The following is a 14,426-nucleotide window of genomic DNA, read 5'->3' as shown; positions in this document are numbered from 1 at the left end:
TCAGATGCACGGAGTGGAAAATACATTAGGCAAGTATATATACACAGTACATGAAAAGACGGGAGTTGCCTTACCAAGTGGGGGGTCAGTGCTAACGAGACAATTCAATTAAAGTGGTATGCCAACATTTTTATGGCTGACTTAGAAGAACGCTTCCTCAGCTCTCGTTCCCTAACGCCCCTACTCTACTTGCACTACATGGATGACATCTTCATCATCTGGACTCATGGAAAAGAAGCCCTTGAGGAATTCCACCAGGATTTCAACAATTTCCACCACACCATCATCCTCAGCCTGGACCAGTCCACACAAGAGATCCACTTCCTGGACACTACAGTGCAAATAAGCGATGGTCACATAAACACCACCCAATACCGGAAACCTACTGACCGCTATACTTACCTACATGCCTCCAGCTTTCGTCCAGACCACATCACACGATCCGTTGTCTATAGCCAAGCTCTAAGATACAACCGCATTTGCGCCAATCCCTCAGACAGAGACAAACACCTACAGAAACTCTATCAAGCATTCTTAAAACTACAATACCTACCTGCTGAAGTGAAGAAACAGATTGACAGAGCCAGAAGGGTACCCAGAAGTCACCTACTACAGGACAGGCCCAACAAAGAAAGTAACAGAACGTCACTAGCCATCACCTTCAGCCCCCAACTAAAACCTCTCCAGCGCATCAACAAGGATCTGCAACCTATCCTGAAGGATGATCCCTCACTCTCACAGACCTTGGGAGACAATCCAGTCCTCCCTTACAGACAGCCCCCCAACCTGAAGCAAATACTCACCAGCAACTACACACCACACAACAAAAAACACGAACCCAGGAACCTATCCCTGCAACAAACCCTGTTGCCAACTTTGTCCACATAGCTATTCAAGGGACACCATCATAGGACCTAACCACATCAGCCACACCATCAGGGGCTCGTTCACCTGCACATCTACCGAGGTGATATATGCCATCATGTGCCAGCAATGCCCCTCTGCCATGTACATTGGCCAAACCGTAGAGTCTCTACACAAAAGAATAAATGGACACAAATCAGATGTCAAGAATTATAACATTCAAAAACCAGTCGGAGAGCACTTCAATCTCCCTGGACACTCAATAACAGACTTAAAAGTGGCAATTCTTCAACAAAAATCTTCAAAAACAGACTCCAATGAACAACTGCAGAACTGGAATTAATTTGCAAACTGGACACCATCAAATTAGGCCTGAATAAAGACTGGGAGTGGATGGGTCACTACAAAAACTAATTTCCCCCTACTGTTACTCACATCTTCTTGTCAACTGTTTGAAAAGGGCCACCCTGCTTACATTGGCCTCGTTACCACTACAAAAGTGATTTTCCTCCCTTGGTATCCTACTGTCGAGAATAGCCCACTTCCACTTTAATTGAATTGTCTTGTTAGAACTGACCCCCCACTTGGTAAGGCAACTCCCATCCTTTCATGTTCTGTGTATATATTCTGCCTACTGTATTTTCCACTCCATGCATCTGATGAAGTGGGTTTTAGCCCATGAAAGCTCATGCCCAAATAAATTTGTTAGTCTCTAAGGTGCCACAAGTACTCCTCGTTGTTTTTTTTAAAGACCCATGTATACTTAAAGACACAGCAGCTCATTTTTACAAAAGCAAGAAATATGTTTCAAATGCGAGAAGTACAGTTTGTTACACTTATTTAATTGCTGATAGGAAGATGGAACAAGCAAGCTGGATTTCTAGTAACACCATGAAAGCACCAAAGAAATATTCACATTTCCACAGGTAAGTGAGGCACTCAGAGCTCTTTATCCGATAGATTCCTCATGGGAAGTTAGGGTGCACTGAAACACTTCAAAAGCGTCCAGAAAAGGCTCAGTGATTTCATCAACTGTGACATGTCTCTGGAGTTCTTCGCTCAGGGAGGTGACACCCGTCCCTTCGAGTCCACAAGGAACAATGTGATCAAACCACGTAAGCTCTGTGCAGCAGTTCAGCGCCAGCCCATGAGAGGTTATATGCCTTCCACAATGGACACCTGAAAAGCAAAACATACATGTCACCTCGTTCAGTGCTATGTACCACACACCACCCCTCCCCCAAAGTCATCTTAAATGTCAGATCCCAAGGCCAGAAGGGACCATCGTGATCATCTAGCCTGATCTGTATAACACAAGCTACAGAACTTCCCCCAAATAACCTCTAGAGCAGATCTTTCAGAAAAACATCCAATCGTGATTTAAAAATTACCAGTGATGGACAATCCGCTACAGCCCTTGGCAAGTTGTTCCAATGGTTAAATATCCCCTTAACACTAAGACTCCTATCCACCTTACCACATAAGTTGCCCAGCTGATGAGGCACCAATGCTGTAGTGCTTATCAGCAGCGAGGGCGCTGAGACCATAGCTTATCACGTTCACCAATACGGTCTCAATGTTTCCTTGTACTCCCCCACCATCTGTTATCTCATCTTACACTTCAACTGTAAGTTCTTTGGGGACAGAGACCTGCCTGTCTGCACTGTATTTGTGACTGGGGTTCCCAGGCTCTAATATAATACAAATCTAGCCCAGGGCACTGGGTTCATTGTTATTGCAGAGACATGCAGGCATGGTGTGCAGTCCCTCATGAGGAAGTGAAATTCTTGTAAATATCTGCTTGTTAACTGGGCAAATCCTGCCTATTAGCAGGATTGGCTCTGGTAGCGAATGAGGACAAAGGACAGCATGATGTGCATGTTCACAGTCATACATAGTAGATCCCTGATTTTCCTGCTTTGCACTGCACAACAGGAGAGCTGGGATTCTACACTACTGTACTGTGACCATTGTTTTTAGAGAATCATAGAGCTTTTCAGTAGCAGAAAATTTCCAGGAATTATTAAGGCCCACATCCTGAAAGATTTACACATGTGCACAATTTTAGTCAGAGGAGTAATCCAATGAGATTACACACATGAGTAATGGTACACACGTGCAGAAATCTTTCCAGGACTGAGGCATAAAAATGTAGTTCCTAGTGATTTACAAGTAACCCCTAAGATTATTAGAATTGAGATTAGCGTGCAGGGGGGATCTCTATTATTTCAGTATGTGGACTGTCTTTAGCCACACTCCATGTATAATCAGGTCACACTCTACCTGCTATTTTCCATGGATCTTTCACACAGCAGCACATGAAAGGAGAAGCAGTTTAATAAAGGCTACGCTACGGCCTTGTCTCTGCTAGAAAAGGATCTGCCAGTGTAACTATACCAGCAAACCATCTTAGTGGCGGTGCCGTTTATACCAGGAAGAGTGCATTTGCTGGTATAACTTATATCAGTTCCCTAAATGAAATAAACGATATCAGCCAAAGCATGGTTTTGCTTGTATAACCGCATCTACATTTGTGCTTTTGCCACCACCATCAGGTCAGTTATGGGGTGTGATTTTTTCCACGCTTGATAACGTAGCTACACTGGCAAAAAATTTAAGGGTAGATCAGGTCTATACTGTCAAAAACCTCTAGTGTGGACATATTTATATTGGTATAAAAGTGCTTATTGGATTTCCCTGACCAGGATAAACGATACCAGTATAAACACCGTTATAACTGTGTCTACACTACCGCTTTACTGGCATATCTACGTTAGTAAAAATCACACCCCAAACCAACACAGCAATGCCAGTAAGACTCATTAGAGCAGGGGTCTCAAACACGCAGCCCGTGGGCCGCATGCGGCCCGTGGGGTTATTTTCTGCGGCCCGCGAGCTCCTCGCGGCCCGCCCCACCCTCCCCCAGCGTTTACCTAGAGCGGCTCCGGCCCAATGCGCACTGGCCACGAATGGGGAACCGCGGCCAATGGGAGCTGCTGGGGGCGGTGCCCGAAGCAACAGCCACACACACCCCTGCGCCCCTCCTTCCCCAAGTTCCATCCGCTTCCCGGAGCCACGCGGGGGCAGGGCAGGAAGGCAGGCAGGCAGGGAAACTGCCCTGCCCTCGGTGCGTGTCAGGCCGGAGCCCACCCCCCGAACCCCTCCTGCAGCCGAACCCCCTGCCCTGAGCTCCCTGCCTCACCCTTCACCCTGATCCCCTGCCGCACCCCTCCTGCACCCCACACCCCAACTCCCTGCCCTGAGCCCCCGCCACACCCCTGGGGGCAGGGAGGGGGCAGAGCTGGGGTGGGGATTTCAGGGAAGGGGTTGGAATGGGGGCAGGGAAGGGGTGGGAAGAGGCAGGGCAGGGGCGGGGCCTCGTGGAAGGGGTGGAGTGGGAGCGGGGCCGAGGGCGGCGGGGGGGAGGTGTCAGTAAATGCGGCCCTCGGGCCAATGTACTCATGTGGCCCTCGTGGTCATTTGAGTTTGAGACCCTTGCATTAGAACAGACCAGGCGAAGCAGAAAAGCATGGCCTTGATCCTGCACTGAAAACCCCATGGGTGGATCCCTGCATCCGTGCTGAGCCCCACTGGAGTCTGTGCGGTTCATTGCAGCATCAGGGCTTGTGATCATAAAACCACGAACAATGGTGGGGCACTTGGGCAGGTGCAAAACCTGAAACTACTCTTAACTCACTCAAGGCCGCTCAGCCCCATCTCCTGCCAACTTCCCAGGAGCTCCCCAAGTCTCCACTTGTCCCCTGATCCTCTACCTCTCTGCTGCCCCCCATGACCTCCTCACCCCTCCTGCCTTCTCCTCAGGGACCCCCTGAGCCCCCACATCGCCCAACTGCTACCCCCATTTCCCCTGCACCCCTCTTCCTGCCTCCTCCCCAGGGACCCTGAGCCCCCAACATACCCCAACCCCCACCTCTCTCCTGCCCCCATTTCCCCTGCACCCCTCTTCTTGCCTCCTCCCCAGGGACCCTGAGCCCCCTGTAGCCCCCATGTTCCCCTCACTCCCTTCCTGCCCCGGGACCCCCCGAACCCCGCACTTCTCCCAGCCCCCTGCATCCCCCCGGATCCCGGCCCGGCGCTCACCCACGGCGCAGAGCTTGCGGCCCTGCAGCCACACGCCGGTCTCCCATGATTACACAGTTCCTATTAGTATTTACTTCCCTAAAAACATTAAAGAGTTCTCTGTCCATATCCAGGTTAGATCCCGGTGGTCTATAGCACACGCCAAGCACTATCCCAGGGGAGGCTCTAGTAGTTCTTTTACCCAATGTGAGTATTGCCCAGACAGACTCCGTCTTATCCATTCCATCACTTATTTCTTTACAGTTTACCTCATTATTGACATACAATGCTACTCTCCCACCTTTACCTTTGTTCCGGTCTTTCCTAAACAGCACATACCCTTCCATACCTGTACTCCAGTCATGTCTACCATTCCACCATGTTTCAGTTATTCCCACGATATCCGGTTTCGTTTCTCGGACCAGGAGCTCCAATTCCTCCATTTTGTTACCTTTGCTTCTTGCATTGGTGTATAAACATCTTAATTTATGCCGTTTGGCCTCTCTCACATTTGTTATCCCATTTGGTATGGACACTGTACTGCTAGTATGACCTATTAGTCTAGTATCCATCCCCCCCCCCTCCTTATGTCCAATCTCTTCCCCCCGGCTATATCCGTTCTTATCTCATCGTCCTCCCTCTCAATGTTATAATCTGGTGTGGAGATTAACTGGACATCTCCCAACCGTCTCCCCCAAATTCCTAGTTTAAAGCTCTTTTGATGAGATGAGCCAGCCTCCCTCCCAGAAGTCTATGTCTGTTGAATGTAAAATGATTGCCAAACTTATCCATTTCATCCTCACTTACAATGTGTTTGAGGTGGATATCTGAGAGTTGTTCATTGGTCTTAAAGATATTTGAGGCAGGCAGCAATGCAATCAGGGTACAGATGTTGATGGATAGGAGGTGACATCCATGGTGACACGGACAGTGTTGTGAAGGAGGCTGTTAATGTTATGGAGCTTCTGGTGGAAGTTGGCGTGTCCTGGATAAAACCGGCCCTTTGCGTGGTGAACTGTTTGAGGATGTTTTTTGTGAGTCCTGATATTCCTTCAGTAAGAGTGTTGTAGCCAGATAAGATGGATCTGCCTGGTTTTCCTTATTTGTGTATCTTGGGAAGCATGTAATAGGTCCCTGGATTGGAAAGGGTTCACGAACGGTGAGGCTGTAGAGATTCTCTTGGAGTGGTTTGGGGAAGGAAGGATTTGATGACATCCTTAAACTCCTGGGTGAATAGTAGTGTGCAATCTTCTTTGATTTCTTTATAATAGGTGATGTCAGAGTTGTCGGTTGGCCTTGTTGATGTAGGTCATTGAGGTTGAGAACTACAATAGCACCTCTTATCTACTGGCTTGATCACTATCTTGTGGTTGGATTTCATGGATTGTATAGCTATCCTCTCAGCAGTGGAGAGATTGTGGTGGATGTGATGTTAACGATTTCAGTCAATTTTTTTCCTGAAGCAATCAACGTAATGATCAAGTGTGTGGTTTCATTCTCTGTGAGGAGTCCAGTCAAATGTTTCTTTTTTCTTATGACTATCAGTGGGGACGTGGTAGTTGTGGGTGATGTAGTCTTTGTTGTGAAAGAATTCTTCTCGTTCTCCACGTGAGTATGGTCTCAGGTTCTGTGATGGAGCAGATGATCAGTCCCTTGGCGAGTACACAGAATGTGGTTCTAGTTAGGGGTTTTCTTGATAAGTTGATGATGATAGGGTGTCGCTTAGCATCCATGTGGCGAGTCCTGGTTTCTCTCGGAGATGGTGTTCTGTGGGTTGTGGAGTTGTTGTAGTTGGTTTCCCCTTTTTGTTTTTGTGTTGGATGGCTGTCATCAGGTTTTTTGATATTTTGGGTTTCTTGCATGATCTCCAGGCAGGTTTCCTTGGTCATCCTTCCAGTGTGTGGGAAGCATGTAATGATTTCTTGTTTGAGGTAGTTCCTTCTGGAGATGTGAGGTACAGGAGATGGTTCCTCAGTTTTTTCTGAAGTCCTTCTGCAGAGCTGTTCAGCATATTTGAAGTTGTATGTAAGGATCAGAGGGTTATAGATGGTGACTCCTCTGGGGATGATGTTTTGTTTCTTGCATTTGCTCAAGAATTCAATGTCACTGGGAAGTTTGGTTTCATTTTTCTTCATGTTGTGGAAGAGTTGTGATAAAAAGCATACATAATTTACATCATCTTGGAATGGATAAAGTGTTTTCCATGCATGTTGATTTCTAATTCCCTCTTTAATCTCATTCATGTGTGTATTATAACATACGTACAACATTCATTAAATCATCCCTATTCATATATTCAGCTTTGAATCCAAAATGTAACATGAATATAACACATAATGAAACCATCAATAAGTCCACATAACAAACCTAAATAGTCATATGACATTATTGTAACCCTCACTTCACTGGTCTCCCACTTCCGTCCACTGTTTGATCTTTTCACTAACTGCGACATGCCTATAATTAGATTGTAAACTCTTTGAAGCAGTGTTTTGTCATTTTATTTGCTTGTAAAGCGCCTTGCAATCAACATCACAGTCAAAAGACATACAAAGGTTCAAAGCCTCCGGTTGTTTGAGAACCATATCTGATCACAGAAGCACAAATCTAAGCTCCACGGTACATGTTTCAAAAACGCCAAATTCCTACAACAAAAGCCTTTCGAGGGGTAAAAATAGATCTTGGTAACTAACAGAGGTTGGTGGTTTTTAATGCTGTTCAGCAGTTTCAGATGATTCCGATAAAGTAGATCAATATACTACTCCCAAAATAAACTTCAATAGGCCAGCAATCTCCCTTATTCCAATCAGTCTAAAAACAGCTACAGAAATTCACACAGTCATTAGCCTTACTGCCAGACAGACAGAACTTACTTTAAAATAATCCTTTCATTAGGGCTAGCGGGAACTTTAGTTCAATTTCATCAAACAGTTTCTTGTCTTTGAAACAACAACAACAACTTCACAGGTATTTATAACCAGAAAATTATTTGCACTTTGATCATTAAAAATGATGGGAGGGGGCTCATTGTAAGTGAACAAACAGGCTATGAAAATTAAGGATCCATACATACCATGTTTACTTTGTTCACTTTTTTGACAGTGAAGTGTAATTTAATTTTTTAATCACACGATAGTGTAATAGTAAGTGTACTGTAACATACTGAAAAGCAAGAGTCCCAGTAATATGATCAAGTGAGAATTAATGATGTTACAGGAATTCTCTCTCTGCATTTCAAACCATATATTACCCAAGTTAAAAAAAAGGCAAGGATACTAAATCAGTTTTTTTAAAGTAGTCTACCAGCCTGGCTGAGCTATTTTAGTAAAATCAGCAGCATTAAGCACCTTCATATTTGTAGAAGTTTGGATTTTTTTAAGCATGAAATTAGAAAAGACTCCTCATTTGTGTGACTGTATTAATGCCTGCATACTGCCAAGACAAATCAGTGTATGATGCTACAAGAGGTATCACAATAGTTACATAGGGTTGAAGGAGGAATTCCTCCTTTTCCACGTGAAAGTTTAAATCAGATGTGTAGTTTGACAGAGTTAGAACTACAGTTTTGCAATAAAACTCAATACTCAAAACAGTTTTTTGATGTATTCAAGTTAAGGGCTTAGTATTTTAAGTTTCCTTTCACACTTAAGTCTCACACACATATAGTGATTTCTACATCATGTGACTGTCTTGCTGTTTAGAGTGCTTGTGCATTTACATGGTATACTCTTTTGGGACAAGGACTGTCTTTGTTATGGGTCTGTACAGCGCCTAGCACTAGGGGTCCATAACTAGGACTCTTAGGCACTACAGAAATATAAATAGAGAATACACTAAATTCCTGATAAAATTCCCCATATGAAGAGAACCATTATAAGCCACACTTAAAATTCTAGTCTTTCAAATGGAATCAATCCTCATACCTCTTACTGCTGCAGCTGCTGGTCACCTGACCTCGCGTGTCATATCCAACAACGAAGCCTCTCTGCCTGAAGTCTGAAAAACACCTCTCAAGGTATTTGTACATTCCCTGCAGCAAAACAGAAGCATGAAGAGTTAGGTCCATGATAGTGCACACAGCTCAAAGATTACTCTGTTTAGAATTCATTATGCCACAATAATGGGAATAAGACTTGCTTCACTAGAGCTGGGTTAATGATAAAAAATGAGCATGAATAAGCATTGGTTCAAATAGACAGAAAATCTGCTTTAATGGCGTTTGCAGTACAAGTACATTTTTGTTCCTAGAGTGTTCACAGGAAGAGAAAGGTTGCAAATACCCATGAGAATCTAGTCAGGGAGCAGAAACAGATGACCAGACAGAACGGACAGAAAATTAGGTAACAAATCCTTGAAGCAGCAAATACTTGAGATTAATCCACAGGATGAAACATGCTCAAACCATCTGTCAGATAATTGTAAATAATGAACCAATTCATAAAAGAAAAATCTGAATAATTCACACACACAAAAGGGCTACCTTTGTTATATAAGTAGTTCACTTAAGTCTTCGTGCTTGTGTTTAGAGCACAGTCTACGGAACAGAATATGTACTAGTTCTCACTTCTTATCTAAAGTAAATTATCCTTTCAACACTGCACATTACTTTAGAAAAATATGACTCCGTATACAACAGTCTTTCATTACAAGTGAATTTACACACCTACCCCAATGGTGAAGCAGTTATCTCATAAGTGTATTTAGTTCACCCTGTTTATCTTTAATAGGATATTTACTACTGATAATGCTAACATTAAAAATATGTCTAGCATGGTCTGAATATTCAGTTATTTACTATTTAGATATTAGAAGTTGTTTATGGCAATTGTTGCTATGTAGCAAATGTATCTAGGAGCACTGATGCATGCAGTAAGCACCATTTTGATCCCCAGTGGTGAGAGGCCCTCTCTTAAAATGAAAATGAAAAGCTGCCAATTCCAAAGTGTTTTCGATAACGTCACCATCTTATTGGATCTAGCTTGAACCAACTGCTTTTCTCAAAACTTCCAGTTCCCTTCAGACAGTGGAGGATATGGGAGATGGCACTGCCTGCACTAGAAGACAGAATGGTTACTTACCTTATAGTAACTGTGGTTCTTCAAGATGTCAGCTAAGATGCATCTCCAGTTCTAAATGACTGATGAGCAGAGGCCCATTTGGAAGATGGGATTGAGGAGTCCTGCTTGCCACTAACTGCCTTACAAAATTCAGGTATGTGGATGTTTCTAAAGCACACTTTAGTGGAATAAGCTTTGATACCAGCCATGCGATAGCAGCCTGAAATGCACTGTAATCCACTTAGGTTCAGATATTATCTCGGAAACTACTTGTCCCTTAGAAGCACGAGAAATGGCAACAACCAAAACAACAACAACAACAAAAGACAGGAAGTGTCTGAAGGGCTCTGTCCTATCACAGGCCTAAAAACAAACATCTAAAGTGGGGGAATTTCTTCTCCACTGGAAAGGAATGGGGTTTTGGAATGAAGACAGGTAGATTGGTTCAAATAAGTGTGACAAGTTCAGAAATAAATTTGGGATGAGGTCTCAACAACCACCTTATATTTACGGAATATTGTGTGAAGGGTCAGCCATGACAGCTTGTAATTCGGTGGCAGCGAGTTAATTTGAAGGAACAGCAGTTGACTCCTGGAGAGAGGGAGAGAAGATTCTTTGGGTGGCTTTTGTGAGGAGAGGAAGCTCCACTAGGTTCTCTAAAGCATAGAATGTCCCTTTCAGTGCAAGAACTAGAAAGGTTACTGACCATTGTTATGTCTAGTCAGGTTAAATAAATTTACTGTTTATCAAACCAAGCAGTTGAAAGTGTAGTCAGTTGGTGGGTTTTGGAAGGGAGTTGCAAGGCCCTCGAAAACAGAATTAGGATAAGCAGCCAAAATAGACACGTATCCCGAGAAGACTAGGGAGGTAAATGGCTGCACTAATGATCCACAGACCCTGATAAATATGGTGTGTGCCCAGGAAGGAGCAGGTCATGACAAGAAGGTTTTATGTGTAGCCTCATGCCCTTTTGGGATGCAGGTCCTTGTATATGGAGGTGGTCCAGGTATGCACTGCACCCTGTTCCTGATGCAGCTGTGATCAATGTCTTTGTAGGCAGTAGTGTGGAGAAGGGTACCAGCGGGTTTGACCACCTGTTCGGTACTGACAGACTGGGAGCCCAGAGTAGAACTGGCATGCTTATTTGATGTTTTGCAGTGTGATACATTGACTTTAGCCAGCCTTTAATGCACATAGATGAAGTCTGCTTAGTAATGTCACATATGTGCAAGCTAACATGTGGCTCAGAAGTTTGTGGCAGGTTTTTTCTGTGGTGTCAATCATCTGGATAGAGCAAAATCTATACTTGGGAAAATATATTTTTGCTGATTTTGAATAGATTGATGTTTCTAAAAACTGATACGCAGAGAGATTTTTCATAGTTTACCCATGTGGCTCAGCTGTCTGAATTCAGCCAATCATCCAGATATGGAAAATGTGAATGTCATCTCAGACGTTGAGTACTACTGTGTGGATCAGAAAGTATAATTTGCTTTAAGAGTAGAATTTCACTTTGGCACCCTGGTACAGAATCCCCATATACACCAAGGCACAGAAATGTGAATTAAAGCTGGAAAGCAGAAAGAATAATCAAACTCTGAATCTCCTTGCTTGTATGGACTTGGATTGTGAAACAACATTAATGCTGGTTAATTTCCAACTAAACACATCTTAACAGACTGTAGTAATCAATATTTAACACCACGTTCTAGGCTCACACTTGGGAAGTCTCACTATTTAGACATCTTGGCTTGTAATATCTATTAATAATTATTGTTCATATATATATATATATGTCTGTGTATTTATTTTTGCTTACTTCCAATTATCCCTGTGTATATGTATATATCTCATTTGTGTGTTACGGTCACTTTGCAGATGGCACGGCATTGCTGGGGAATGCTTACTCTTTAAGCTGAAGCTAGCAGGAAGTATTTCCATTTACTACTTCCCCCACCTCTTCGTACGAGCATTTGTTCCCTTCCTCGATAGATATACTCTGAAATGTCCAGGGGACCCTTACCTTCTGCCAGTGTTCCAGTCTGTTCTGAGGCTGGTGATGGAGGTGGGGAAGGAGGCAGATTAGCTGATTCTTCAACTGCTAGAGATTGAACAATGCAAATGAGAAAATGAGATACAGCAATTAATTCCTGTGAAACCATTAGATGCCGAGTACAAGCTGCAATTCTGGCCTATTCGGAGAATACTTAAATGGAGGTTGTGCCTAATAGATTTTCAGAGATACTCCCTGTTTCAATGTATTATTTTAAACCTATAATGAAAGGAAAACATTTCCTTTCAGGTGCCCTGCCTTACGTTCAAGAGTCTGGTCCCAGGGTATAACAAAATTAAATAAAATAAAATAAAAAAGTATCAGTCCTTTGTGTTTGTGTCCCATCTGTTAGCCAGATCAATACTATTGTTCATTCATGATTTTGAGAAAGCTTCATTCACAAACCTAGGATGGCAACATATTTAAATCAGTGAGATTTTAAAGATTCAGTTCGATCATATGGAAAAGGGATAAATAGGCACCCAATCCCAAGCTTAGTTTACCTTTGGGTAGCTGGACAAACAGCACTTTGCTGGGTTCTTACATTATTACAACCTGGGTATTTTTTTTTTGTTTCTACTGGGTTCAGGGCTAGCTGCATAATATATGCAAACGTTCCTTGTCAAAGTATGAAAGGTACCAGCTGGAAGCATCACCAAGGAAGGAAAACAAGTCAATGGGGAACTTCTGTCAGCCACCTGATCATGGTATTTCATCAGAGGAAGGCGCTATATTGAAGCCTAATCTAAGGTTTTAGATTAATTCCCAATTAAGGGTCTTATCCTGTTCCCACTGAAGTCAGAGGAAGTTTTGTCAATGGTTTCAGTAGCAGCAAGATTAAGCCCTAAACAAGGTATCTCTCAGGTATACTCAGATTCTTCATCTGATTTCACAGAAATAGTTTTGAGAATTTCTTCAGAGTTAGTACTGGGATCTATCAGGTTTTTTAAACTTTATGCCATAGTATTTCCTGGGCTGCAAATGATTCCAGCAAGCAACTAGGTCTCAATTTATGATTTAGGGTGTGATCCCCAGACCAATGAAATCAATGGAAAGACTTTCATTGACTTCAATGGATATTGGACCAGACCTAGTGCCTCGAATACTTCCTCTTGAGACTGGCTTTTTGATCCCAATGCAGATCATACAACCACATTTAAATAACTCACAGATGTACTTTCGTACCTACAGGCGCTGTAACAGAAATCATTGCAAACATATACGTTGTTTCTCAGAGTATGTTGAAGAATGTCTCAACACCCAGGCTGTGTAATTAGTTCTGCCCTCACTTAGGCCCAACTCAGCAAAGGAGTTAAGTGTGCGCTTAAATTCCATAGATCTCGATAGGACTTAAGCAAATGCTTAAAGTCAAGCCTGTGTTAAGTATTTTTGCTGAATTAGGGACTTTCGGGCAAAATTGCACCTCAGTTAACGAGCCACTATCATAATAAACACAATAATAACAATAACGGTCGAAGTTGCTCAGAGAATGTAACGCAGACCTGGTGGGAGATGGACTAGTGAGGATAGGGTCAGCGAGGCAGTCAAAGGTGCATGATAAATTGGGGAAATATGACATTTTATTTATTATCTGGTTACAAAATTTATCCCAGGGTTCTACAATTTATCCATGAATATCAGCACCACCTTTGTGATCTACATGCATTATATATTGTGACCTGATATTAATAATTATATTTATATACAGCTGCACACACAGAGATACCTTCCCCACTCTTGCAAATTCCTTGTTTTACCTAAAGGTAATGGTCCAGGCTGATCTTTGTGCTGGGCTTCTTTTTCCTGTTCACCTTTCAGGACTGCTACAGCTTCAGCTGTTACTACTTGGACTATCCTTGCAGACACTTCCCTCTGTGATAGTAGCAAAATTAACAAAACAAAAACGGTGCGTTAATAAGAGTTTTTAAAAAAACAAAATTGAGTTTGGCTAAAACTTTCAGAGTCAGACTCATTCAGATTTTTTTAAAATGTATTTTCTTTCAAATATTTAGTGAAATCATTAGAAATGAAATTAAAGGACCAGATTTGCAAAAGATCTCAAGCCCCAGCACTCCTATTCTTCTCAGAGGGAACTGCTGGGTGTTGAAAATCTGTCCCTGAATCTGTAAATGTAAAAGTAATTTTGAATCTTACTCCTTGGAGCAAGGACAGTATAAGACATTACTATTAATCACTGCTTCTCATTTTTGGTATGGGAGATATATGCAGTAATTGCAGAACTTTAAAGTGAGAATTTATTAACTGTCTAGGAAGATTTTTCATGTGCAATTTTGCGACTATGGCATTTTCCAAACATGGCCAGGATGACAAGCTGAGATGGATTTTCTGGCATCTAATATATTGAGTTATTT

The 14,426-nt window shown here is 42.8% G+C and overlaps 1 long non-coding RNA gene across 2 annotated transcripts; it reads right to left on the bottom strand.

Moving 5' to 3' along the window:
- Nucleotides 1–1,620: 1,620 nt before the first annotated feature.
- Nucleotides 1,621–13,994, bottom strand: LOC135979975 (uncharacterized). Of its 2 annotated transcripts, none has more exons than XR_010597215.1 (4): nt 13,812–13,994; nt 12,025–12,102; nt 5,752–8,974; nt 1,621–2,043 (listed from the first exon to the last, which is right to left on the bottom strand). It is a non-coding gene; the product is annotated as an uncharacterized LOC135979975 (long non-coding RNA). The 2 variants fall into 2 exon arrangements; XR_010597216.1 differs by having other exon boundaries at nt 8,868–8,974; nt 13,812–13,970.
- Between the last annotated feature and the right edge of the window lie 432 nt (nt 13,995–14,426).

The sequence above is a fragment of the Chrysemys picta genome, unplaced genomic scaffold (genome assembly GCF_011386835.1).
Source record: "Chrysemys picta bellii isolate R12L10 unplaced genomic scaffold, ASM1138683v2 scaf1492, whole genome shotgun sequence".
Taxonomy (NCBI): domain Eukaryota; kingdom Metazoa; phylum Chordata; order Testudines; family Emydidae; genus Chrysemys; species Chrysemys picta.
The sequence above is the reverse complement of the archived record's forward strand: the minus strand, read 5'-3'. Positions and strand labels throughout refer to the sequence as shown.